This window comes from Parasteatoda tepidariorum, chromosome 7, assembly GCF_043381705.1.
Source record: "Parasteatoda tepidariorum isolate YZ-2023 chromosome 7, CAS_Ptep_4.0, whole genome shotgun sequence".
NCBI lineage: Eukaryota > Metazoa > Arthropoda > Arachnida > Araneae > Theridiidae > Parasteatoda > Parasteatoda tepidariorum.
Window position 1 is genome coordinate 33,349,340 of NC_092210.1, and position 27,580 is coordinate 33,376,919.

The 27,580-nt window shown below is 27.8% G+C and overlaps 1 long non-coding RNA gene across 1 annotated transcript in view; it reads left to right on the forward strand.

Annotated features, from left to right (window-relative positions):
- The first annotated feature begins 8,813 nt into the window (after positions 1-8,813).
- LOC107446420 (uncharacterized) overlaps positions 8,814-27,580 on the forward strand; it is a 47,840-nt gene continuing 29,073 nt past the window's right edge. Inside the window, exon 1 of the long non-coding RNA XR_011637248.1 lies at positions 8,814-9,047. This is a non-coding gene — a long non-coding RNA (uncharacterized lncRNA). The remainder of the gene's footprint in view (positions 9,048-27,580) is intronic.

A 27,580-nucleotide genomic window follows, 5' to 3' on the forward strand; every position in this document is an offset into this window, starting at 1 on the left:
TCCATGTGTTATGAAAAAAGAAATTGGGGAGGTTAAATCATACTGCCGAGCAATCGAAAAAACAATATAAGTGCTTTATGATAGATTTTGAGTAAAGTGGCTTGACGACTATTTTCTTTCTATTGCTAATGCTATGAACGCTAAAGAATTTAAAAAAGAAAAAAAAACTTATATTTTTTTTTAAAAAATTGCTATAAGTAGTTTATACGCAAATTCCAAGCATATAAAAATCGCAATTGGGAATTTTTTGTCATTTACGTTGTTAGTTCTGTAACGTTGATATTTCTATTGCACCGCAGTATGGAAGTTCAGGGAAATTTTGTTTGAAAACGATTGTGATAAGGATAACAATTGTGTGTCGTAGATATGCTGATATCTTCAAAAATTAAATTAAACGGCAAATTTATGGTGGAAAATACTTTTTCGTCTCCGTTTAGGATGGCATCGGTGAGGGGAAGGGGGTACAGATAATTTTTCTCAGCTGCGTGTTTTTTAATTATACAGCTTAGAAATTGTTTTTGAAAATTAAACAAAACTAAATAGGAAAAAAACTTTACAAATTTTACAAGCTAAGTATGAATGAGTATTTGAGAAGCATTAATTTTATATTTTACACTACGAATGGGCATTTTTTACGTGCTTGTCTTTTTGATGCGATTGTTAAACTAATTGTATTGAGAAACTTTCGAAAAAGTCTAAAATAAATATTGTCTAGAAACAATACATTGAAGCAATAAATAATTTTTCTGAAATCTTTAAGCAATTCTTAAAAAAAGGAATGTTTTTTGAAAATTCGATGACTGTACGTAATCCCACTCCATAGTATAAGATCTTTAAATCAGATATATTTGAAAATATTCCTTCAGTTCATTCTATTCAATGTAAATCCGAAAAAGATCATTAGGATGAACACAGTCCATGAACAAAAATTTAACAAAATTGTAATATCAAACGTTTATTTTATTCACTTTCGCTGCTCTAAATAAATATTCTTAAATAAAACGTAAAAGTATTGTTTATAAAGACAAAAATGAACTCAATTTCAATATTTGAGATAATTAATTTTAAAAACTATCAATATACAAGTGCGTCTCGTTAACATTTCTTGGTAAGCCAGTAAAAAATTACAAACAAGATAATTTTTATAAAGATAAAAATCATTGAGAAGGATTACAAAAAATTTATGATTATTATTAATTATAAGTAAAGGAGCACATGTTCAAACTGTGCTATAGCTTGTTCAACTGCAACGTATTGGGTTTCTCTACCTGCTGCAACAATATGACGTCCTTGCAACTAAAGTAGACTGCTATACTAATATATAACCTTTAACTTCTTCTACTTTCTGCAATGGTATGGTAAATGTTATGGCACAGATTTTTTGGCTTACAAAAATTGTGCCAAATCACACGAAGAGCACCATCTATTGGCTAAAATTTAAGCTAATTTTCATTGCATATTTCATTTCTCAATGGGCCAAATAAAGTACACCAAGTTTTTTCTTTGTAATTCAATTCTTTTGAAATATTCTGACCTTTTAAAATTCAATTAAATTAATTTTGAGCTGCCATTGACTGTTATCGATGTGTTATATTTTGGAGTACATTAGTAATTTATATTATATTTAAATCTTGTACGCATAATCTTCACTCTTTTCATTTTTACAAACTGGGAGTCTGGCGGATAAAAGGTTAAAAAGATCCACCGGCTACGTAACATTTTCTTTTTTCCATTACTTATTATTATTATAATTATTATCATTATTATTATTTTTTTTTGAAATTGCAATTCATTTTCAATTTTCTCTCAGTCTGCATCGATTGTGTGTTTTTTATCAGACAGTTACAAAATATTCATATTAAAAAAACAATAACATTAAGCAATGCAATATTGCAACTGAATTCGAAAATAAGACCATTTAACCATAAGAGCTTTATCTATTATAGTTAAATTATTGCAAGTGGCGTGCATTTTTTTTCTTCTTGCGATGATGAAGCGAAATATATGCTTCATTAAATTAATGTCTGGAATACGGACATAAATGTAATGTTTTCTTATTCTTTTATTTCAATAATAGATAAGCTGCTGGTTGTAGATGTTTCGCCATTTTCTCTAAATGGTAAAAAGAAACTATTAGAATGGAAAGAATGTGTTTCAGACTGTTCGAAGGAGAACTTCTTTGTCTGGGTTGTTGCCCCGAATTATTTGGCTGCACATTATATTTTAATATTGTTTTGAAACACTTTATCGCCAAAAGGCAGAGGCTCTTTATGGATTTTTAAAGTTTATAAAGTGTATATTACATTTCACGAGAGATAATGCAAATTTCTTTTGTTATTGACGTTAGTTCTGGTGTTTTGTAATCAAGCACCTTTTTATTCCTGACTATGAAACTGCTGAATGTTTTATTACTTAAGGTGTTCACTACTTAATTAGGATGTGAATAAACATAAATAATGCATAATTTAAACTTGAAAGATTCAATGGCGATCAGAAGAAGATAAATGGAACATGTATCCTCAAGTATCCAGACATACGCAGCTCCCCATCGGAACCAAAGAAAACCCAACAATAGGACTGGGCTATAAATCGATATATCGCGACATATCGATTTAACGCCTATATCGGCAAACCGATACAGCAACTTTCATTCCAAGCGATGCATCAGAAATCTGATTTAAGCCGTCGAGTGAANCAAGTTTAATAATTGAGTTTTAGTTAGTTCATTGAAATTTTAATACTCCATAAATTTAAGAAAAAATTGAGAAAATTTTGTTTTAATAATAATTTTTCCACCATATAATAATTTTTTCTTCATTCATATAAAACAATGAATTAAAAATGCAGAATTAAGTTTTAATGAATATGTATCATTTGAATGCTTATTTATTTGTTATCCTCCAACGATTTTTATTAAAAAAATGTTGCTTCCTTTTTTTTTAAATTTTCTTCTTTTTTAATTCTTAGAAATTCTGTGCTCAAGTTTTCTTCCCCTTCTAAATTCTAAATTTTAAGTTGTTAAAAAATATAAAACAATAAAATATTATTCTTCAAAATATTAATAATTAATTTTTTTGATATAGGTAATTAAATTTTTAGATACAGAAGAATATTTGAATCTCAAATATTCGAAAAATATAATATCAAGGACATTTAGATAAAGCATCACTTAGTAGTTTTTTCTTGTACAAAAATACACATCACGATTTACTATTTTTAAAATGTTTTTCTCAAGTTAAGCTTTTCAATCCTCTGGAAACTAAAAATTATAGAATTTTTTCAGAAAGCATTTGCAACGTACACACTTATTTTGCGCATTTTTATTATTTTACTTTAAAATCATAAGGAAAGCATCTGATATTTTATTCTAAACATTGTTAGAAGAAACTGGGATTCAGACTGTTAGGGATTTGTTTTTGAATAATACTTTTAAGATTAAGGTGATAAATAAACATGGTAATAATCTCATATTTATGGAAATGTTTAAGATACGTGACTATCACAATTAGATGCTTTTATAAATTTGTATTTTACGATACCAGTTTAAAAAATGTAAAAGCCAAAAAAAATATATATATATATCTTTTTAGTTTCCGTTTAAATATACTTAAGCCTATTTAATAGAACCCTTCTTTCCTTTCTCTCAAAAAAGCAGATCGTTCCTTTTTTCTTAAGATTTTTTTTATTTTTAGTAAAAGGTATTTAATGTCTTAATAAGCATTGCTCATTGCTTACACAGGTGTAGCGTGCGGGAAGGCATTCATTTTGTTCTTATTAAATTGTTCGTCAATTTAAAGTTTTATGCAAGCATTTATACATAAGTATAGTACATGCATATAAAGAAAGAAATCATACAAACATGAAACGCGAAAAAAAAATATCTAAAAACAGAAAGTGTGCCCCCCCCCCTCATGCTACACCCATGATTACTAAGTGTTGACAATTTTTATAAATTTGTCAAAAATGTGTACTGATCAAAAATTTGAACATATTTAGAATTATTTTTATTTAACTGTTATTTTAATTTTAAATTACCCTAATGAAGCTATATTGGACTAATACTTCTGAATTATCTTCTTTTTTTTTCAAATTTATAATTATTTTAAATTTTTATTATAGAAAAAAAAGAAGAGAGAAAGAAAGGAAAACGTAGTTGTTAAAAAAAATTCTGTAAATATTTGTCTATATGCTTGAAATATTTTAGTACCAAATATGAATAAAGCTACGTAAAATTAATTAAAACCTGTATAATTCTATTTTTAGTTGTTTAATTTATTTTTTAATTTCGATTAATTTATTAATCATTTTTTTTCTCTAAGTACTTACTATTTTAGAAAAAATATTTAAAAACAATCATGATGGAACCAATGAAAAGAAAAATATTTGGAAATAAAACAAATTATGCAATGCGTAATGCAGATAATTTTGTATTCTATCTTATTGAAAATTATTCTAATGATTAATTATAAATTATGAATAAATTAATAACAATGAAAATAAATTATGAAGTAATGAAAATAAATGATGAAATATTATTTTTTTTAATAATCATTAAGTGATCTAAGATACATAATCGAAAACATTTATCCACAAACGCAACTTAATTTTTATTAGTGTATATAAGTTTCTCTTGTTAAGATTTAATCATAAATTAAAGGTTATTGAGATTAATTATTTTACAAATAAGATCTATTAATAACGTCAATATATTATAATAATAAAATAAAAAATTATGATGAATAGCAAATGAATTTACTTAGTTTTTATGAAACTTTGTTTTAACCAGATTTAGCTAGTAAATTAGGTTATTGGTTATTGTTATCACTTTCCTAACTCTGATAAAACTAGAAAGTGCTACATCGTTTGAAAAATGATTCAGTAAATTCTTTGTTGCAAAATAATATTTTAATTTTTATAGAAGAGAGCAAAATATTCCCCTAGTTTCAAGAAAGTTTTGCTGCCTTATTATTGTCATAATTATAATTTTTTCTACTTGAAAATAAATAAATAAGTAGCGATCAATTACATAATCGCTAAAAGCACATTACATTGTGGAGATAAGAAATAAAACGAGGGAACATTAAAAATCATTCTAAAAGACACACAAAAATACCTATTTCATTTTGAATTTAACTTTTTGTTACTTTTAATAATAAAAGATAATTAGCCAAATAAAGATCATTAAACCAAATAAAAATTCAAAAGAAAAATTTTTGAGCAACAGCTATCTTTTTTTAGCTTGTAATCGACAACAAACTTTTTCTTTTTTAGCCTTCTTCTATTGTTATTTAACTGAAATCCGTGTGCTAACTTTGGCGGGAATGAGTTTTCGGAAGTAAACGAGCACGTCTGGCAGGTGTTTCTATTTCTTTCCTTCTTTTTTACTTTTATTTCTTTCATTGTCAACTCGTTTCGATCTAAGTGACGGTAAGTTGAACGACATTTTTTATACGATTGAGTTGGCTCTACGATTTATTTAAAGGAAAAATCGAAATGTATAACTGCTTTCGCCTTGTAAGCAAACTTAAGAACCATGGAAAAGAAATATACTGTGATAAATACAGCATTTCTATTTCAGATAAATTTAAACAATTTGTAATAAAATTATGTATAACAGGAAAGGGTATCTTTTTTTACAATTTAAAACTGTGGACATAGTTTTGAAAATAATATCGTTTTCTCTAATATTTTTAGAATTTTAAAACTGGATTATTTAAAAATAAAAAATTAAAACTTATAGTTATAATTTCCCCCCAAAATATTTAAAAAAAAAAAAGAAGATAATACGTTATTACCGCCGCTACAGTTTGAGGAACTTTCTGTCTGAAGATGCGTCAGACATTTACCTTGTTCACGAAATTTTTGAGTTATTCGTGATCGCAACGCTTGAATACGCCCTTTAGCGGGGAGGATTTACAGGTTTTTATTTATTAAATTTTCGTTTATTTCTATCAGAATCATTGGTAAGAGATGGACGCTTTTGTTTTGTTGCAAATAAGAAGCAAAATTTCCTTAAAGAAAGGGCAGAAGAACTTGAAAAAACGACCCAGAATATTGGTAAATCATTCAGAAACAGAACGCGCACAACATTTAAAGAAAAATTTCTCAATTTTTTTCCTTCTAATAAATTTGCAACCGATAACTTCCAATTTCATGATCGCATACTAAAGATGCGTGTATTAAGGTAAAACACAGTTTTTTTTTATATTCTGCAATTCATAATAAATTAAAGGTTAAATTAAATTAAAGGCAATTCATAATAAATTAAAGGATGTTATTTAAGTATCAGTGAATAAATGTGATTTTAGAGCATGCAGAACTGTAATAGTTATAGAATAACATTATAGAATAGTTTTTATAGAATAGCAGGGGTGATTGTGCACCGGAAAAATCTGGATTTCCAGATTTTTCGTTAACCGCGATCCGAAAGTTTCCGGAAATCCTAAGTCCAGAAGTTTCAAGAAATCATCGATCACATTTATGTATAAAAATTCTGGTATATTTTATTTAAAAATATTAGAACTAGAATTTATGCTTGGTATCTCTTTCATTTGTAAATATTTTTTCTAGTAGAATAATAAATGTGATTAGAGATAAAAGTAAACTTACACATAATTTTTCATTTAAATTATGCTGCATATAATTCATTTAGAATATCATGTTTTGAAAATTTCAATGATTTAAATTTATAAAGATATTAATTTTTTGAAAGATTTTACTCAAGAAATTTTCAGAATTTTTGAGTTGGACTCACAATCACCCCTGGAATAGTATATATTTCTGTATCTATATAATTCGGAAAACAACAGTATAGAATCATCCGAATTACTTAAAATAGTATCATTTGAGTTTATTATTAATAAATTTTTATTATTTGCTTGGTATTTTTCTTAATTTTGAATAATTAATTTCAACTATTCTGCTTTTAAGTTACGTATTGAAATTCATATCGAGATCTTACAATTATGAAATTTTATTGTGTGGTTTGTTGAAGGGATAATCTATGTATATTTTGGAATTATAATTTTTGTTTGTTATGATTTTTATAATAAAAAATTTGCTTGCAAATATTTTTTTTCTAATTTGATGATAGTTCTCGACAAAATACTAAGATTTTTAAGACTAAAAAAAAATTTAAAAAAAAACACTGAAATTTTTACTTTTATATGAGGAATTTTTAGGATCGTTTTTTTTTATCGCATTTTCATTTAACGTTTTATAATACATAAATAATGACTTTCTATCGAAACTTGATAAAATTGTCTGCAAAAAAAAATTTTTTTTTTTTTGAAAAATTAAATGATATAGCATATGTGTCTGTGTATACTTTTTGCTTATTTTAATGTTTGAAGTACTATGATTCAGAAAAATATGGAATGTAAAGTTTAAATAGACCTTTCATCGTCAAATTTAGTGGAGTGGTTTCACAGACATTAGGTTATAGCTCTAATAAGAAGATTAGATACATATTTTTTTTTCTGTTTATTTACAAATATTTTTCCGATGTGTTTGGGATGTTCCTTCTCTCTCTCTCTCTATATATATATACATATATAAAAATAAAAAAAGAGAGATTCCATTTTGTTTTTATTGCAAAAGAAAGAATAATCAAAAAATTTTCTTTTTTAGATTTAATAAGCCACAATAAAGAAGTAATGTTACCATGCTGCACTGAAGAAATTTCCAGTGCAACTGATGATCGTGTTGTTCTGCTAGGTAGTAGTCATTCGTCTCAAATAACAACTCCCCTATACGTCGTTGCGTTCGCGAAATATATATTTTAGTGTCGCTTTATTCGATTGATTTTTGTCATTTTCAGAGTAAAAGAAAACTAATTTCAGCAGAATTATTGTTTCGTGTAGCCGCATTTCCAAAGACCAGCATGACTTAGCTCTTGGAAGAAAAAAAAGAGAATAAGTTAGAAAAAAGAGAATAAGAGAGAGAAAAATTTCGAAGCTTTGTTTTTCTGTTTTTCAGTTCTATTTATTTATGTAGTTCCTGAAAATTAAAAAAAAAATTACGTTTGATAAAAATAACAATAATATATTTTTGTTTAATATGAAAGATACTTAAAAAGCTTTCCAAAAGTTCACGTTTTTAACCTTGTCAATAGCCTTGTGTCATCGGCTTAAAAATGGTATATCTAACTAATGCATCCCATATAATCGACCGTTCTCATTATAAAAATGGTCAATAAAAAATTCAAACCTCATAAGCAAATGTTAGGAGCAGAATTTTTTCGGATTTCCAATTTTTAAACGTTCTAAGCGCATTGAACGAATATCATTCTGAAAACTAAAAATTTACTTTAATGAACCAAATTATATGTAATGGACCGTTATACATATTTTTACGAAATAGTTTGACAAATTTTTAACTAATGGTATTTGAATCTGAAAATTAAAAAAATATAACGACTTAACTTATTTCTAAACAATGTTTTTTTTTTTTTTTAAATCTCTCAATGTTTTCAATTCAAAGGTATTTTGTTGTTCAAAATGAAGGGTTTAGATATATTTTTTAATGCTATTTTCGTTGGACCTGTAAGTACTATTTTTATTGTCGCTTATCATGCGTCTTATAAGTTTTATTTTTAAAACAAGTTTTCAACTAGAGTAAACCAGACATTAAGATTCTAGTATTCGAGCACTATCAGATATAAAATTTTCGCATTGACCATTCAGCAACTCTTAAGCTGTAATTCGTTAATTTTGAGAATCATTTCGTCACGAAATTACGTGATTTGTGACGACACGGGAAGCGTAATTTGAAATCATCATGCGATGCCGAAGATGGGCAAAAGAACATTTTACGCATGCGCTCGATTGCTTAAAGAAAGATGGACTCTGAGACAAAACGTGTGCTTGTAATTAAATAAAGTTTTACTTTTCCTACCTGCATAAAATATAACGAAAAAATTACACCTGAACCAGTTGGGTTTGAGAGTGAGTCTAAATACTGAAGACGATGCTTAAAATTTTTAAAAAAGAATTTTCTGAAGTTTCTCACTTTTTCACTATACAATCTAAAAAGTCAAACCCTTAAAGGTAACTACTATGTTTTTCTTATTATTTTTTATGTTTTACGAATGAAATGTTCTATCAACATATTTTGCAGAAAAAAAACTCTATATTTATATGCTTGGAATTTTCCTCACATTTGTTTCAGCATCAATAACTCGTTTGAGCATAAATTAGCATCTCCAACTATTCACGAATTTCCAAAACCAAAATCGGAATTTTTTTTCTTCCATTTTATCTGTCTGAATTAGTTATTGAATTTTATTTTTTATTTTTAGCAGATTGTAATAGATGCAGTAAAATCAGCTTTAAGCTGTATTTAAATGTCTACGGTTTTTAAATCGTATTATGTAGATAAGAAAAAAGTGACGTAATTATATTGCAGAGTTTTCAAATTATTTATCTAATTCAATTTTGAATTTTCATAATATTACATTGTTTTCACAAAGTTTGGATCACAATCTTTATTTAAAATGAAGTAATGAAGAACGAAAATGAAGATATTATTTAAATTGCTACTTCATTTTAATGCAATTTAAAACTGTCTTATATGTTCTTTCGCTAAAATTTTCTTCAAAATTACAAATTTTTCAATGCTTATTTTATTCATAACTTTAAAAATTAATTAACAACCAGAAATGTTTTTAAATGAGACTACATTTACTCAGTACTCTGCAATTTTTCCTTTACTTTTTTATAACTGTATGTTATTTACATGGTTGGGTTTTTGCCGTTAAAAACTGGTTTTTGACATGACAGTGGTAAAAACCATGTTTTTACCGGTAAAAACCGTCAAAAACCTACTGTTCTCTTTAATTTATGGCATATAGCGGACAATATATTATTTTCACATAATTGCCTTTATAAATGAATGTTGCAAATGATTGCTATTGATTTTGCAATTATAGGTATACATGTATTCTTATAGAAGGAAATACATTCATACAGAAATCTTGAAACTCTAAAAGGATTTCCCAGACTTTTTCATGTCTCATTTCTGTGTAAAATATTGAAATAAAATTGATAAGAAAAGTTTATTTTATGAGGCTTTCTATTTATGTGTACATGTGTTTCTCATAGCAAGATTTTATGAATGAAAATAATCAATCTTGACATTCTTCAGTAATGTAATATGCCAAATAAAATGATGCTTGGAAATGTTGAAGATTTTGTTTAGTATCCTAATATTTTACTTCAAATAGTATGTTTTGATATATTCATGTTGGGAAAATGCAAGAATCTGTTCTTAAATACCTTTTATCAACTTTTTTTTAATTTTATTGCTCAAAAATGAATTAATTTTAAATTATAAGCAATTAAACTCAAATAAAAATACAGTTTTTCTAAAACTATGGGTTTTTGACAGTTTTCGACGTTTCTGACAGAGGGTTTTTTGACATGACGGTAAAAACCGTCATGTGTCAAAAACTTGCCAACCCTGGTTATTTATTTAGTCAACAAGCAATAAGATAATCAATTTTAAATATTTTTAAGTTTTTGCAGCTAAATATAAAATATATACACTCTGAGTAAAAATTTAACTTACGAAGATATCTTTAACGCCTCTCGAAAACAAAATATTTATCGGCTAAACTGAAATAGAAATTGTTTTATTATTCAATTTCCTTTTAAATCTTAAAGCATAAATAAAAAAACAAAAAAAAATGAATTGAAAATAATTAATTTTTATTGATGTTATTACAAACTCAATACGCTGCATTTATTTTTAAATGATTGGCTAAATACCCATACATTTTTAATTAGCAGTTGAGATCCAAGACATTTGCTGATAATTATATTCCTTACTGCTTAAAGTATGTGGAGGGCAAATTAAAAAACGCGCGTTTTTTTCATAAAAGTGTAATAATTTTGTTTATTTTTAATGTGGATAAACTACTTATTACTCAAGTTGTAACCCCTTTTTGCCCCCCACCCTCAAACACAAAACGTTGTCTAAATTCATATTGGACTTCAACTTATAAAACGATTTCCACTTTTCCCCTCATAACCGTAATATGCCTTTTTTTACACTGAAACTGGCCAGTATAGCTTCTATAATTTTTTCTCTCCTTCTTCCTATAATACATAATTATTTTCTTTAGTAGAGAAACTAGATTGTAAAGAGTTTTTTACCCTACGTAGCATTAGATATGGTTGTCCGTAAATTTATTTTACGCATGTGTATTCACATTTTTTCAGAAAGCAAATTAAATCAGAAATTTTTTTCAACCATTATTTTTTGATTACTTGATTTTACTATGGTTTCCTTAAATAGTAGTTTAGGAGTGCATGCCATTGTTTGTCTGTTTATTATAGGGCTTTACGCAACACGTCCTTAATATATTTATGTACTACTTGTCGAAAATGAAGTATAACAATTAGTGGGTCGCAAAATCATATTTAATCAGGTAAAAACCCGTTATCAAAATTGTCGAATCGTTAATAAAAAAGGTCGATTGAAAAACATCACAATTAGTTGAAAACCATTGTATAATGAAACGTGGAAGTGTGTATAATTATCGCCTTTCATAAGTTTTTTGTTTTCATCGATAACCAAACAAGTTATGAGTTCTGCTTTCCTCAATAGTGATTCGCTTGATTTGATAGTTTGAAACTCCTATAGTATGCATATTTTTTAATCCATTTTCATCAAGATTTCTTTAATATTTGATGATAAAGATGAGCACTATATATATATATATATATATATATATAGTGCTCATCTTTATCATTAAATATTAAAGAAATCTTGATGAAAATGGATTAAAAAATATGCATACTATAGGAGTTTCAAACTATCAAANATATATATATATTGTGCTCATTTTTTGCTCCATACTTCAGGCATATAATTTCTGAAAACTGGATTTGTCATCATTCACAGCGACACAAAAAAAATGACGACAGTCCCTGACGAATTAATAACAATGAAACTGTAACTAGAAACATCAAAACTAGTTTGATTGCCTTAGGAAACCTGAAATTGTTTTTACAGATCGTCTTTCCACTTCTCCCACTTTCCTTTGAAATTAAACGGGTTTTGATGTATTTAATCTCGCATTTCTCAATAATAATTCGTCATACTTTGATAAAGTTTTTTTTCTTCTTTTTCCTTACTGGATTATTGATTTTCTGCTTGTTAAGTTATTTACTTTGTTTCTTTATTTCTGAAAAAGATATGGAAGGAGGTGGCAGAGCATTTTTCAACAATTCAATTATTTTAGATTATACCCGATTTTAATTAATAATTATAAAAAAGTTCATTTGGAGTTAAGTAAAGTTAAATAAATGGAAAGTAAATAAAATCTCAGTTATGCTTAATTATAGTTTTTGATTGATTTGAATTCAAAAAGTAATAAGTGATAAAAGAAACTTCTTTTTTTTTTTACACTCGAAATTTTCGTAATTAAAATTTCGTTAAGAAAATCGTAATTTAAATTGTCTGAATTCCGTGGATACACTTATAAAGGAAAAAAAAAAGAAGCTGAATCGCGAGTTAAAATATCGAAACGTAAGCATATTAACCCATAACATGATAGTAGTTGAACATCAACCTATCTCTGGTCTAAAAACATTGATCCGAGTATTGATCCGATTGCAATTTTTTAATCTAATAGCTAAATTTCAATTTATTTATGTAGCAGTGGGTACTATTAACATAAAGAAAATATTGAAATTCATGTTTCTAAAAAACCTCGAAAAGCAAAATTATTTTAAAACAAAAGTTTAATTACGCATACATTTTAAAAGCGACTCAGTATTACTGTAAGATAATTCTTCATTTTTTCATCGTTAACAATTTTTGCTTAAGGTTACAGCTTTCGAAATATCGTAACAAGTTTAGTTTTCCATCTGTGTGAAGTAATTGCGCTAAGTCGCCAAAGGGGTCTCATATCGCATGATGATTTCATATTACGCAAACGAGAACTGTCAGTTTATGACGAAAATGTTACCTCAACTCGCAACCTCATCGAAGTGCATTGTGGAAAATTCTTAACTAGAATGAAGACTAGAGGATTGAAAATAAAGTGAGGGAGCAAGTTCACCGGACTGTATAGTGTTCAAGGATTTAGCCACGAAACACGAAGATCACGCGTTCGAGTACCCCTTCAGGCATGGGTGTAATTTATCTCTCTGTTCTCTCTGTCTTTCTTGTGCTGTTTAGGCAATATTGATGGACCTATATTGTGACTACGATTAAGTGTTTATGAGAAAAGTTAGATACAGTAGGCACTACAAGACGTTAGGTTTTGTATAGGTGCTTTGCAATTACATAAGCTTTTTTTTTCTTTCTTTTTGATAAAAAGAAAAAGAACGAAATATTTCTTTAATTTTGACGAAATTTATTTCCTCGAAGAAGTGACGACAGTTAATTCGTTACTGTGACTGAAGTTTTGCTCGGAGCATGTACCAGGAAACAGTTTCGTCAAAAACGCAGAAAGTTTCATGAAATTTTTGAGTATCCATTTTTTTACGATGAACTCGAAAAAATCGCTTATGTTTAAATGACTGTATTGTCACCTAAGTTTGTCAAATAAAACGTTTAGTTTTAATAAATTACGTGGTATTTTTTATGATAATTTTAAAACTATAATATTTTGATGTTCTTAATGTTTCTTTAATGACATGATAACTCTGAAGGAATTTATTTAATAACAAACTGTAACATTATGTTCGAATAGTAACATAAGATCATGTCATGGTTAAAAATTCAAATTCATCCGAATTTTTCACTTTATTATAAGAAAGTTTATTAATTATAAAATGAGTCAATGTAATTCAGCATCATTTTTTGTCTTTTTTTACAATGGAATTATAGGAAACTCAAAACTGTAGGACCGTCACAGAATTTAACGGAACTTTATTCATCATCGAACATTCAGAAAAACATAATTTATTTTCCTGGAAAACGGACACTTTTCTAAACTTAGAACTATAAAAACTAAAACTTTAATAAAATGACAGAAAACAAAGTTTTGTTGTAGAGATTGAAAAAAAAAATGATTGTAATAAGTAGTTAATAATTAATGTTTGATTTTCTTCTCTCATATAAAAGAAAAAAATGTCTTTCATTTTTTAAGGAAAAGTCTTTATCAGGGCTTGTGAAATATGGTCACCCGGTCGACATTGACGACAAATTAATTTTGAGTGGCGACTATATTTTTAGATTTTTAACTATGATCTAACATTTTTTTGTAGTTTAATATTTATGTGAAATAAATCGGTCTGATTGAACTTTAAGCAATGTTTTTTCGCCGTTCTCGCCTATGTTTACAACAAGCATCGTAGAAAAAAAAAAATTTTTTTTTTCATTTTCGCATTGTCACGTTTTCCTTAAATTTATGATTTGAGTTTTGTTATAATATCGTGTTAAAAAAATTTGTGTTTAAAAAATCGTGTAGAAGTTCATAAGAATAATTGCGGAATTGCGATAGAAAATCACACGAATGAAATCGGTGAGAATCCAACAAACCTGGTCAAAAATCGAATGGTAATTACTCACATCGGCAATTTGAGATTCATGCTTCGTGATAGTTACAATTTATTAACATGGCGATCGTTTCAAAATAAATGCATATTCATAACATATGAATTCACGAACCAAATTGACACAAATCGAACGCGTGCGTCAAAGAGTAGGGGAGAGTGTAACAGAGCAAAAATTTCGAGTGTCGGGTTCTAAATTTGGTTCCTAGGTGGCGCACAAGGTGTATTTAACAAATCATGTACACCCCTGCTGGCAACCATTTTTATTTACTTTTGAAAGAGTTGCATCACAAAAGATATTTTCACGCCACGTAAGTACTTTTTTTGGTATTAGAATATTATATTGTAACAAAGTAATTTTGTTTAAGCAAATAAAAAATATTAACCGAATATGTAAGTGGACACCTTAATTAACATTTCCAAAAAAAAAATATTAGTTTCGTTAATTAACTAGCATTGTTTTTAACAAATGAAGCTGAAATGGCGTCTTGGGGACGATTGTAACAATAAGTAAAGGGACGATTGTAACAGCTGAAAATAAATAATCTTATGTTTACAAACCATTACTTAACTCTTTAAGAACCACCAATAGTTTCCTATATCATTTATATTATGTTGCATGTGCATTATTTTATTTGTCACCTTTCACAGCATAAATTAAAATTTTTAACCCCTTAAAGTTAAAAGTTTAACCCTTTAGGTCTCTGCTCATTATTATTTTTACTCCTAAAATATCACTACTATTTTGATCAATAAAAAAATATATCACAACTATGATAATATGTATAATTAACTATGTTTTAGTTGAATTTATGAACTGTTACAATTGACCCCGTAAGTGGGGACAATTGTAACAAGTGCACGACTGTCAAAAATTGTTAATAACTAATATAATAACATTTAAAATAAGGTATTTATTTTTTTTTCTAATAGAGGATAGTCTACTTTACTAGTCTGTCAATTAATATTAATAATATACTGGATTTTTTGTTAGTTAAAAATAGTTAAGTAAAAAATTTTATAATTGACCCCACTCTCCTCTACGATTCAAATATCCGATTCGAAACTTACCAGCGTAATAATATCCTATTGTCCAAATGCGGAATTCGAAATTCACTTGTGAAAATCGAAAATATTCTGTTAAAAATATCGGGATTTCAAAAAAAATCATGTAGAAATTTGTAGCAGTAATTGCCGTTAAACCATGCGGATTTACGATGAAATCAATGCAAACTAGAACGAATGTGGCCGAAAATCAATAGGCATTCACTCCTATGTACGATTCTAGATTCATGCGTAGTTATAGTTTTGTTAAAAAAAATATTATAATTTCAAAATTACGTAGAAATCAATGAATATAACCCGCAAAAAAGTTTTTCGAATAACAATGCGAATTCACGACGAAATCGGCGCAAATCGCATCAAAAAGTTATTTTTCTATTGCAGGATTCAAAATTAACTTATCGTGAAAAATATTATCTTAAAAACTTATCTTGGATTTAAGAAAAAATATGTAGAAACTTGTTACAATTATTGCTGAAAACCCACATGGATTAATGAAGAAATCTGGGTAATATCCAGTCCATCAACGGATGATCATTCAAATGTGCGATTCGAAATTTCTGTGACGGGTTAGTTTCATACCAACAAATTGAAAAACGCTTTCGATTCAATTTTATTTTAGCAAAATAATAAGAAATATATGTTTTTATTCACGGCATTTCCGTAATTTTTGTGCGGGACTCGTGATTCCGGAATTGGCTTTCGAAATTCTTTGAGTCCCGTGGTCTCAGAAGTTTCGATGAAGCTGCGTCCTAATTTATAAATCTGCGTGGAAAAAAAACACACATGATAAGAGACTAATGAACCTTATTACTCGTAATCGTAAATTCTCAGATAATATTCATATTTAATTGTGAAAACATTACAGTTTGAAATTACTCATAGTTCTTTATTATTTTGAAATTTCTTTCAAAAACTTTAGATTTTATCATGTTTTAACTAGTATTTCACTCATTTACAATATGCACTCCAATTGTAAGCATTTGATTTGTATGCATGGATGGATTTAACAAAATTTCACATTTTTAAGTAAGAAGAAACTAGAAATGTGTGCTAATATTTTTACTGGTTACCAGAAATTTTTGCTGGCTACCAATATTTTTCAAATTCTTGGAACCCTGATGATAATTCTAATTCACAATAAAAACACTTCTAATTTGTTAATTTTAAGATAGAATTTTTAATTAAGCTATTATCGTTTAGGACGCGTTAATGACTGAGATAATGACAATAGTTGGAACTCATAATTATTTCTATTTATGTTATCGTAAAATTTTTATTACTTTATTTTTAAAGTGCTTTTCTATCTGTTTTATATTGAATTAAGTAATAAATTGTCCGATTTTTAAACATCAGTTTTAAATCTCTTAAATTGCCCAGAGGGAAAATGAAATATCTGTCCAGCATTATCTAAAGCAAATATTTACTTAGTGTAGTCATGCAATAGAAATTCAATGTTCATCTTTCAAACATTTATCTAAAAGACGACTCGAAAAGTTTAAAAAACAATTAAAAAGCTCATTATTTTACAATAGACAAATCTTTATTCAAGAGAAAAATATATGCCAGTCGTACGCGTCTGAGAGAGATAAAATAAAACCATCTAAGAAGAAAAAACTAATGAAGATAAGTATTCAAATAAAGGTTTCTTGCCCTTTTACCGTGACATTTTCCCTCTCGGAAATCAAAATTTTCCCTACATTTCCCTAAACAAAAATCAATCTATCTATCGTGCTGTTAGTTTGATGAATATTTAGGTTGTTCCTTATTAAATAACGGAAAATGTCAAGTTCGGCGTAAGTAACTTAAACGTGCCCAGAACGAAAAATAATAAATTGAAAATTCATGGCAGTTAATTTTTTATTTATTTTATTTTTTGCATTAACGTGTGTCTTTTTTGAAAAATATAATTTAAGAAATGTTCATTCTTTAATATTTTTTGTTCTATTTTTTATAACAACCGTCCGCGTCTGTCCATTTTGAAATCTATAAATATGTTAATGATAAGCTCGAGCAACAGCCCCAGGCATTCAACTATTGATTTGAACATTTTGAGTGAATTTTGACTTGGCTATTGATTTGAACAGCTATTTGAATCAGCTGTTGAATTGAACGCTTAAACTTTTGGATAAAATTGAAGTCACTAAAAGTTAAACAGTATTACCAATAATTTTATTGTGAAATAATTTTTTTTTAAAAATATATTTTGCTTAAGCGATTTATTTTATAATGAATGAAGTATAATTTTATAACGAATTTAATAATAAAGTTTTAGGTCATCAAAATTTAAATATTTTGACTATTGAAGAAAAACCTTTTAATTTTAAATAAAAATGAATTCAATAGATTTAGATTTTTTTTAAAATATATAAATTTTAATAATTTAAAAAAAATGATTTCGCTCTTTTTATTTCTTTTTTATTCCCTCTAGTGATACTGCCCTTTTAGGGCATGTGATGAAAGATTTAGCCCTGAAAACCCCCATTCCTCTGCACGCTGTTGTTTAATGAAACGTAAGTTGCAACGTAAAAGCATTCATTTAACTGAGCCATAGTGGCTCAGGGGATAGAGCGCTTGCCTCCCAATAAGGTAACCCGGGTTCGAATCTCATTAATTCCGCAGCCGGTTCGCACCGACTACAGTGCTGAGGTAAAATATCCTCAATGGTAGACGGATCATGGGTTAGAGTTCCCTCGCAGCTAAGCTGGCCGTGGGAGGTTTTCGTGGTTTTCCTTACCATGTAACGCAAACGCTGTTCCATCAAAAGGAAAACTCTCACAAATACTTGATTCCCTTGTCTTCTGGATCGGGTTCAAAATTACAAGGCTACGGCGTTGAACATTGGTTGTCGTAAACTCAAAATTGGATCGGCTGTTCAACGACGGTTAAAAAATAAAATAAAATTTAACTGCTAAGTGTTAAAGAATTGCCAGATGGTATGAAATATTTTAACTGTCGAAGTTTTTCAAGCATACATTAATACTTTAAAGCCATTAGTCTCGTTAATACGATATATTTTTAAAAAAAAGTTTTAAACAAGGAATTAGTAAGGGTGAAAAACTCTAGGAAGGTTAAAAAGTAAGAATAGTTACTTAGTACCAGAATAAAAAAGGAATTTATAGATCTTACATTTTAAGTTACTGAAGTTACGGCACACTTAAATGCCATCAGTTAAATTATTTATTTATGAATAAGTGAAATAATTCCTCTCATTTTTTTATTCTCTTTGGAGTATGTTAATAAATTTTAAAATGAAAAAGTTTCTTTTTTGGTTCATAAAAATTTGTTTATTCTAAATTTTGCTTAGCTAAGTTATCAATTATATGAAAGTTGAACTGTTTATTTGAAAAACTGTCATTAGAAATCCTTTCCTGGATTTTTGAAAATCGCATTCTTCCACTTTTTTTATTTATAAACTAAACGTTAATTGGAAAACTACACTCGAAAAAACTTGGAAAACTACACTACTACACACTAAAACGTTAATTGGAAAGTTTGATTGCTATATAATTGAAGATACATCGGTGCAGAATACAATCTGCATGAATGAAAATTATTGTAAAATATTATGTAAGGTTTTTTACCGTAAAAATTACTGTGAAATATGATATCAGCTAATGTGCTTAATTTATACCCGGCAGAAAACAGAACTTTTTTAAGAATTCAAAAATTTTCCCACTCGAAATCAGTTAACTTACTGGAACCTTACTGAAGAATTTAGAAACCTTTCCAGTGAAAGCCAGTAATAGTTTTGGTATAAATCAGTAATCAGACACTGAATTGCGTTTCTACAAGGCATATGCAACTGTGGAATTGGGCTTAGTTAGTTGGCCTAGTGGTGTCATCTAGTGTGAACGATGGATAGTACTAGAGTTGTTATCAAGTTTATCAAATGAGTCGAATGGTGATGGGCAAAGTTATAGTGCTGCCATCTAAGTCAGTATTGTGATAACAGCATGTTTAACCAGTTCACCAAATAAAGAATTCTCCAATTTAGGAATACATTAAGTAGAAATTCCTTATGTATAATCATTGGGATTGAAGTAAGATGTAGCTAGTGGATGGAGGGTGCTCCTTGTAGGTAAAATTAAAAAGGGGGTGACTCTCAAATCAAACTCTTTCTTGAAGTTCAGTCAAAAAACTTGTGGTATTCTGTTAGAGTGTATCTATTTGTTTCGCTAATATATTATTCTATCTGTATAATATTAACAAATTAATTTTAACAGTTCTTCTAATCGCATATAAGAATAGAATCCTAGCTTTTGGCTAATTCAGAATTCCCGTATCGAGTTTTATTCTAAGAATTTTACCTAAAGATTATTCACTTTATTTATATAATTCACTAGCTTAAAAAATGTAATATCCAAATGTTTTTTTTGCTTTTATCAAAACTCGAGAAATCCCAAATCCTGTTACATAATATTTGAAAACAATTCTTCGACACAACTTTCAAGAACTAAACATTTTCTGTGGTATAATGAAGAAGTTTCCAAATTCTTTAACCTTTCTGACTTTTCAAGAAAGTATTTTATACTCGAAAATAAATTTTGAGAATATAAAAATAAAGAACCCAAATTCTAAAGAAATCCATTCTAAAGAAGACGAGGGATTTAGAAGGAATATTTTTGTTCCTAAGAAAATTTAAACCACTGTAAGAATGAATTGAGCAAATCTTTCCTTGTTTTTTTTTTTTTTTTTTTTTTTTTTTTTTTTTTTTTTTTTTTTTTTTNTTTTTTTTTTTTTTTTTTGAGCAAACAGAAACTATCATGGTAAAAGTTTCTTTTCCTTCTACTTCTACACAATTCGATTTTTAAGTTCGAGATTTAAAGCATTTTACGAGGAGTAGATATTCTATCATGTTTATCTGCCGAATTATTTTTTAAAACTTTTTTGTTTAATGAATTACATTATTGGGAAACGAAAATATCTATGGAAAAGCAATTAATGCTTGATATTCAAATGGAGTAACTGTAAGTGTTTGGTAAGAAAAGTTTTATATTTATGCGTACATGTTATTTAATATGTACATGTTGTACTGTGCTTTACATCCTTCAACTGGCATCATAATTGTTCATAGATAAAATAATATTTTTTATTATCAAAGAATTGACTTCAATCAAAATTATATAATTTTTAGCTAACTATAATTTTCAATTTATTTTTTAATTGTTACTTTCTCATTTATTTAATATTTCATTTATTATTACATTATAGATTGTAAAATAATGAAAAATAAGATAACAAATGTAAATTTAAACCTTTTGTTTTGAATTTCAAAATAAATAGTTTATTATTTATAGTTAACTATCTGAATACCAGTTCTTTTTAACAGGGGGTGGGGATCGAAAAAATAAAATGATCAATAAAGTGCTGAACAAAACTAGGAAATCATACACAAAGCTGAAAGTCATGTGTCGACATAATTAATAAAGCAAAATAACTCCAATTATTTATTTGTTCATTATTATTTATTGCCCTTCCCGGACGTTTAACATTATTAAATTAGGCAAAACACGTTTTTTTTTGTTGTTTACTAGTGGTATGTATTACCTTAATTAATAAAGCGTCATCCGTGTCAATATTAGTTTTTTTTTTTTTTTTTTTTTTTTTTTTTTTTTTTTTTTTTTTTTTTGCAGACGACGAAACGAAAAGTTATTTTAACTATTAATTTTACTTTTTATATTATTATTTTTTATTTGATTTAATACATGTTACCAAACTTAATTAAGCGTCAATAATTGAATGGTAATTTCTTACAGTTACTTAAACGAATAACTCTGTTAATTTTGCTTTTTAGTGCATAACTTATCATTTCTTTTAGGTAGGGGAGAGTGGGGTCAATTGTAACAGGGTACGATTGTAACAGAGCAAAAATTTCGAGTGTCGGGTTCTAGATTTGGTTCCTAGGTGGCGCACAAGGTGCATTTAACAAATCTACATGTACACCCCTGATGGCAACCATTTTTATGTACTTTTGAAAGAGTTACATCGCAAAAGATATTTTCACACCACGCAAGTACTTTTTTTGGTATTAGAATACTATATTATAACAAAGTAATTTTGTTTAAACAAATAAAAATTAGTAACCGAATATGTAAGTGGACACCTTAATTAACATTTCAATAAAATAAAGATTAGTTTTGCTAATTAATTAGCATTGTTTTTAACAAATGAAGCTGAAATGGCGTCTTGGGGACAATTGTAACAATAAGTAAAGGGACGATTGTAACAGTTGAAAATAAATAATCTTATGTTTACAAACCATTACTTAACTCTTTAAGAACCACCAATAGTTTCCTATAGCACTTATATTACGTTGCATGTGCATTATTTTATTTGTCACCTTTCACAGCATAAATTAAAATTTTTAACCCCTTAAAGTTAAAAGTTTAACCCTTTAGGTCTCTGTTCATTATTATTTTTACTCCTAAAATATCACTACTATTTTGATCAATAAAAAAATATATCACAACTATGATAATATGTATAATTAACTATGTTTTAGTTGAATTTATGAACTGTTACAATTGACCCCGTAAGTGGGGACAATTGTAACAAGTGCACGACTGTCAAAAATTGTTAATAACTAATATAATAACATTTAAAATCAGGTATTTATTTTTCTTCTAGTAGAGGATAGTCTACTTTACACGTCTGTCAATAAATACTAATAATATATTGGATTTTTTGTTAGTTAAAAATAGTTAAGTAAAAAATGTTACAATTGACCCCACTCTCCCCTACCTATTATCTAAATAAATTAAGCATCATCGGTGTCCAATAATAGTAAGGACATTTTTTATTTTTCTCCTAAACGAATCAGCACCACTTCTCAATTAATTTTCCCTTTTAATACTTCTTTAACTTTTTTCTCATTTCAATTTGCATTGATTTTAAATTATTTACTTTTATAGAAATAGGTTTTGAAATGATATCTATAAACGAAATTAGCGCGAGGTTTTATATCATTTTAGGAATTCGGTGACTTAGTAGCTCATGATATCACATAAATGTTGATCATTTTATTTTATTTTTTAACCGTCGTTGAACAGCCGACCCAATCTTGAGTTTACGATTACCAATGTTCAACTCCGTATCCTCGTAATTTTGAACCCGATCAAGAATTCAAGGGAACTCCTGGATCAAGTACTGGAACACACCAGGCTTCGTGGCTGAACTTTTTAAAGGAACTAACCCGCATTTGAATTACATGACATGGAGAGGAAAACCACGAAAGCCTTTCACGGTTAGCCTGATTGCAAGGAGGCTCTAACTCATGTTTCGTCCACCACTGAGGATATTTTTCGTTGGCCCTGTGGTCGGTGCGAGCCAGTGCAGGATTCGTATCACCCAGACATCGCTGGGATGAATCCTTGGTGACCTCGTTGGGAGTCAAGTGCTCTATTCCCCGAGCAACCACGGCTCTAATATTGATCATTGAATTTTTCTAACTTAGCGAATGAAAAAAAATTATTTAAGTAAGCAATAAACAGTTTTTCTTATTTTTAAATCAAATACAGTCATAAGCAAGCGAATATCACTGATGTTGTCTTTAAAATATTTGGGGGGAAAAAAATCGTCGATAGTTAAAGTTCAAACAATGGCTAAGGCAAACAATGAGAAGATTCTACTTTTGAAACAGCTCTTCCAAACGATTTAATTGAAGGAATCGAACGAATTTTAGGATCGGCGGCGAAAACTCCCCTTTTCCGCCTTTGTCCTAATTTCCGGACGATAGTACAAACGGTTCTAAACTTAAAAAGAGAGACACGCAGATATGCACACAAACTCTTCATTTTTTTTTATTACAGGCTTATGATTTCTAAATTATAATCATAATAACCAGTTTATATTGAAACTTTTTTATATATTTCAAGTTTAAATCAGTTGTTATAGATAAAATGCATTACATATTGTGTAATTTATTATTATGACCGTAATTAATTATTTTTGTTTTGTTATTTATTATTATTATTATTATTGTGCTAGCTATTGTATATCAAATTGTCAGTTAACGCAATAAAATTCTGTTCGTAAATTTATGCTGTCGAACTAACAAAAATTCACACTACATGAAAGTCTTCGGCTAATATTCTTTAGTGTCTAGAACAGGGGTTTCCAACTTACATGAGGCCGAGTACCGCAATTAAAAACACCAGTCAAATGGCGGGCTTATGTTTGAAGGAACATTAAGTGTTACTGTCAGATTTTTATCAAGTTGTACAAAACAAACGTATTGAATTACAAATTTAAATTAGAAGTAGATTAAGTAACATACACGATTATTTTTGTATTTGAATAAATATTTTCTTGGATGCAAAACCTAAGAAATAAATTATTTTGCGCCGTTGGTATGTCAAATTTCACAGAAACGAAGAAATTAGTTTTTTTTTAATGAAAGAAAAGTATTTTAAACCCATATAGTTTTTTGACGAATATTATCAGCAAAAAATGACAAATATTATTTTAGTTCGAGGATCACAAAAAAAGGCTTCGCGGGCCAGATGCTGCCCGGGGGCCCGCCAGTTGGAAACCACTGGTCTAGAATGTTCTTCTGTCAAATTCTAACTGTTTACAAGTTTTGAGTAGTGAATATTTAAAATTATTTTTCGCTTAAATGACTGAGATAGAAATTGATATTTGATTTTAAATTTTTCAATATTACTCTAAATGAGCACTGTTTCTTGTTATTTTGTAATTTTTGAATTAATTTATTTAATTAATTAATTAATTAAATTTATTAATTAATTTATTTAATTTATTAGTTAATTTTATTAATTATTTATCAATCAATTTAATTTATTAATTTTTGAGTAAATAAAATCACATTGTTCTATCGAACATTAATTTGGTAATGATTAGTTGAAAAAAGCTTATCAATTAGTTATATTAAACAATTATGCTTGATTGGATGAACTTTTCTTGAGTCGTCCCCTGTGAAGAAAAAAAATTGTTAGACATTTATTATAAGGTAGTTTTTTAAAATGTAATGTATTACAAAATTTTTAAACATTTTTCAAAAATAAAAAACAATAATTCAAAAAATGCTCATACCTATTTTGCCCGCTACCCTTAAGAAAGATTGGGAAAAAAAATTTTTTTGATTCACCTAAACTTTAATAGAATTTATTTTATTAAGTATTTATTTTAAAACACATAAAATGATGTTAAAAATGTCTATTTTGTCTCTTATTTTCCATTACAATGAAATATCATATACTCATATTCTATCAACAAAAAATAATCATACATTAATCTAGCTCAATAAAACACACAAAAGAACTATTTTTATTACACTTTTTAAGAAAAATATGTTCTCAAAGCCTTACTGTTAAAAGTAATATCCTAAATATTTCAGCGAAAAAACTTTTTTTTGATCGTTATTTAAAGAATAACGACTTTTGATTATCCTTTTAAAATAAAGAAACAATTTATAAAAAAGTTTGAAAAATATTTTTTTTTCAATAGAGACACTTATGAAGTGATGAGTAAAATCTTTTTAAACTTTTTTTCTAGACACAATAACTTATTTTTTATTGCAAAAATTAGGAATGAGTGAAAGAATGATATTGATTTCTTTTTATTAAATTGGATTGTAGCCAAATACATTCTAATATTTCTTTTTGGGTTGTATTCAACTGGCTTCCGAACTTCATTTTAAATGATGATGATGAGCTGAATTCATAGCACATATGAAAAATTATAAATAGTTGAAGACTGAGAAAAAAAATGAAACTATGCAGTAAATGTAGTTTTTCCCATAAAATAAATTTCTACTATGAAAATGTTTTTAGTGCTGTAACATTTTTTTTAAAAAATAATGTGCGGCGTGAAATTTTTTTTTATTTTTTAATTATTATTAATATTTTATTTTCTAAATATAACTAGCGAAATTATGAATAAATAAGACTCCTCATAAAAATTAACATGAATATCTGAAAGAAAGTTTTTGTGATAAATTAAAATTATTGGCTCGATATATTTCAATCCAGTTGACAATATAACTGAAGTGACAGGCGCGAGTTTGTTCATGGAGTTCACCAGGATTTTACAACAGCAGTGGACGAAACCCAGGATCCGTCAACATTGGTCAATCTACGAGCAACTCCCAATAAAGAACGCATTTTCAGGAGTCTTTATTATTATTATTATTTTTTGCACCTGGGTGAACATATACTTTAGTTCGAGCCCGCGGAGATAGAATTTTCGTCCTTGATAATGCCCCACGTGGATTCTTGTCAAACTATGTGCCAAGAGGATATGTGCTAAATACACTGGTGTAAAAAAGTAAGGGAACTTGCAGACTTGGTCGATTATCTCTAGAATTACTGGTCCGATTTTGATCAAATTTGATATGTACATACGTTGATACAATACAAAACAAATAGCTATTCAACAATTGTAATACACACGCATTGTCGTGTGTAACACGCGTTGGAGTAGGAAGGTATGAAACAGCAGTTGCAGAATAAACAAAAAACATGGGTTAATAGGAGGTCCCCTCTTACAGATATACCAGGCCTTGCAGCATGCTTTCATACTTGAAACAAGGCAGTTTATCTTTTCCTGTGGCAATTTCATACCTTCCGACTCCAACGAGTATTACGCACGATCATACGTGTGTATTACAATTGTTGAATAGTTATTTGTATTGTATCAACGTATGTACGCATCAAATTTCATTAAAATCGGTTCAGTAGTTATAGAGATAATCACGACCAAGTCTGCAAATTCGCTTAATTTCTTACAACAGTGTAGTACATGTTCACCTAGGTTCAAAAATAAAATATTTATCAAGCAGTATGAAAATGCGTTCTTTATTAGAAGATATTCTTTGATTAACCAAAGTAGACGAATCTTGGAATAGCGCTACGTAAAACCACATTCAATTGTAGCCATGCCAATTCACATTGCAGGTATGTCGGTCACGTCAATATTGATCACAAAAAATAAAAAATGAATCAAAAGTAACTATTAAAATTTAGATGAAACATACTAAAACTAATTACAAAATATTAGTTATAAAAATTACCATTTTTAGTTATTGGTTTGCTAATATTGTTTGAATTTCTGGTCAATAAAAGTTAACTAAAAATTGAATGAACGTAAATAACACTTATTTTAACTAAAAATATTAAAATTGCTCAATTTTTTTTACTCTAAGTTACATGCTTTTAAAGTCTGAAAATTAGACACTCCTAAATGATGGAGTTTCCCTTTATTTCTTTTTTCTCTACTTGTACTTTTAGTTTTCAATAATTCATGATTGAATTATTTAATTCATATGAAAATTAGTATATGCGTCGTTGGTAGCTAAAGTAGTGAGTATATATCAATATTTCAGATTCCCTTCAATCACCGATTTTAATACGTCAAGGTTAAAAACAAGAAGCAAATAATCAATATTTTTGCAAATATTTAGCAGTAATAAGAATTTTTTTACATTATGTGTGAGATTTAGAGAGCTTTTATGAACTGTGTATTTTAATTTTGTCTATCTCAAAAAATTGAATCCCATTGACGCCAATGATAATTAGTTTTTGAATTATTCCGTAGTGCATTGAATTTAATTAAAAATATTTTGCATAATTTTATGATTGAAGATTAAAACAATTAGTTGATGTGCAAAACAAAAATAGTTAATGCGATACGAAAAAAAAAAAAATCGGCGAAGTCTCAAAATCAATTTATAAGTTTCGATGATATTGAATGCCTTAAATTTACACATTTTAATTAAAAAGAACATTTTGTGTAAACACCTGTTTTTTTTACTAGAACCAGATAAACTTTTCGTTATTATGAGTATGGTGCTTTTTCATTAAAAAGAATAACAATGATGATAAAAACATCTAGTAGTTAATAAGTATCATTTTCTTTCGGGTTTTTTTTTTGTTCTCTTTGCGCAGTTATAATCCTCCTGACAATATCTTTCTAAGCCTCTGCCAAAGACCGAACAAAATTATTCTCAGTAAATGACTTTCTCCACATTATTTCTAATCTCATAAAGTGAA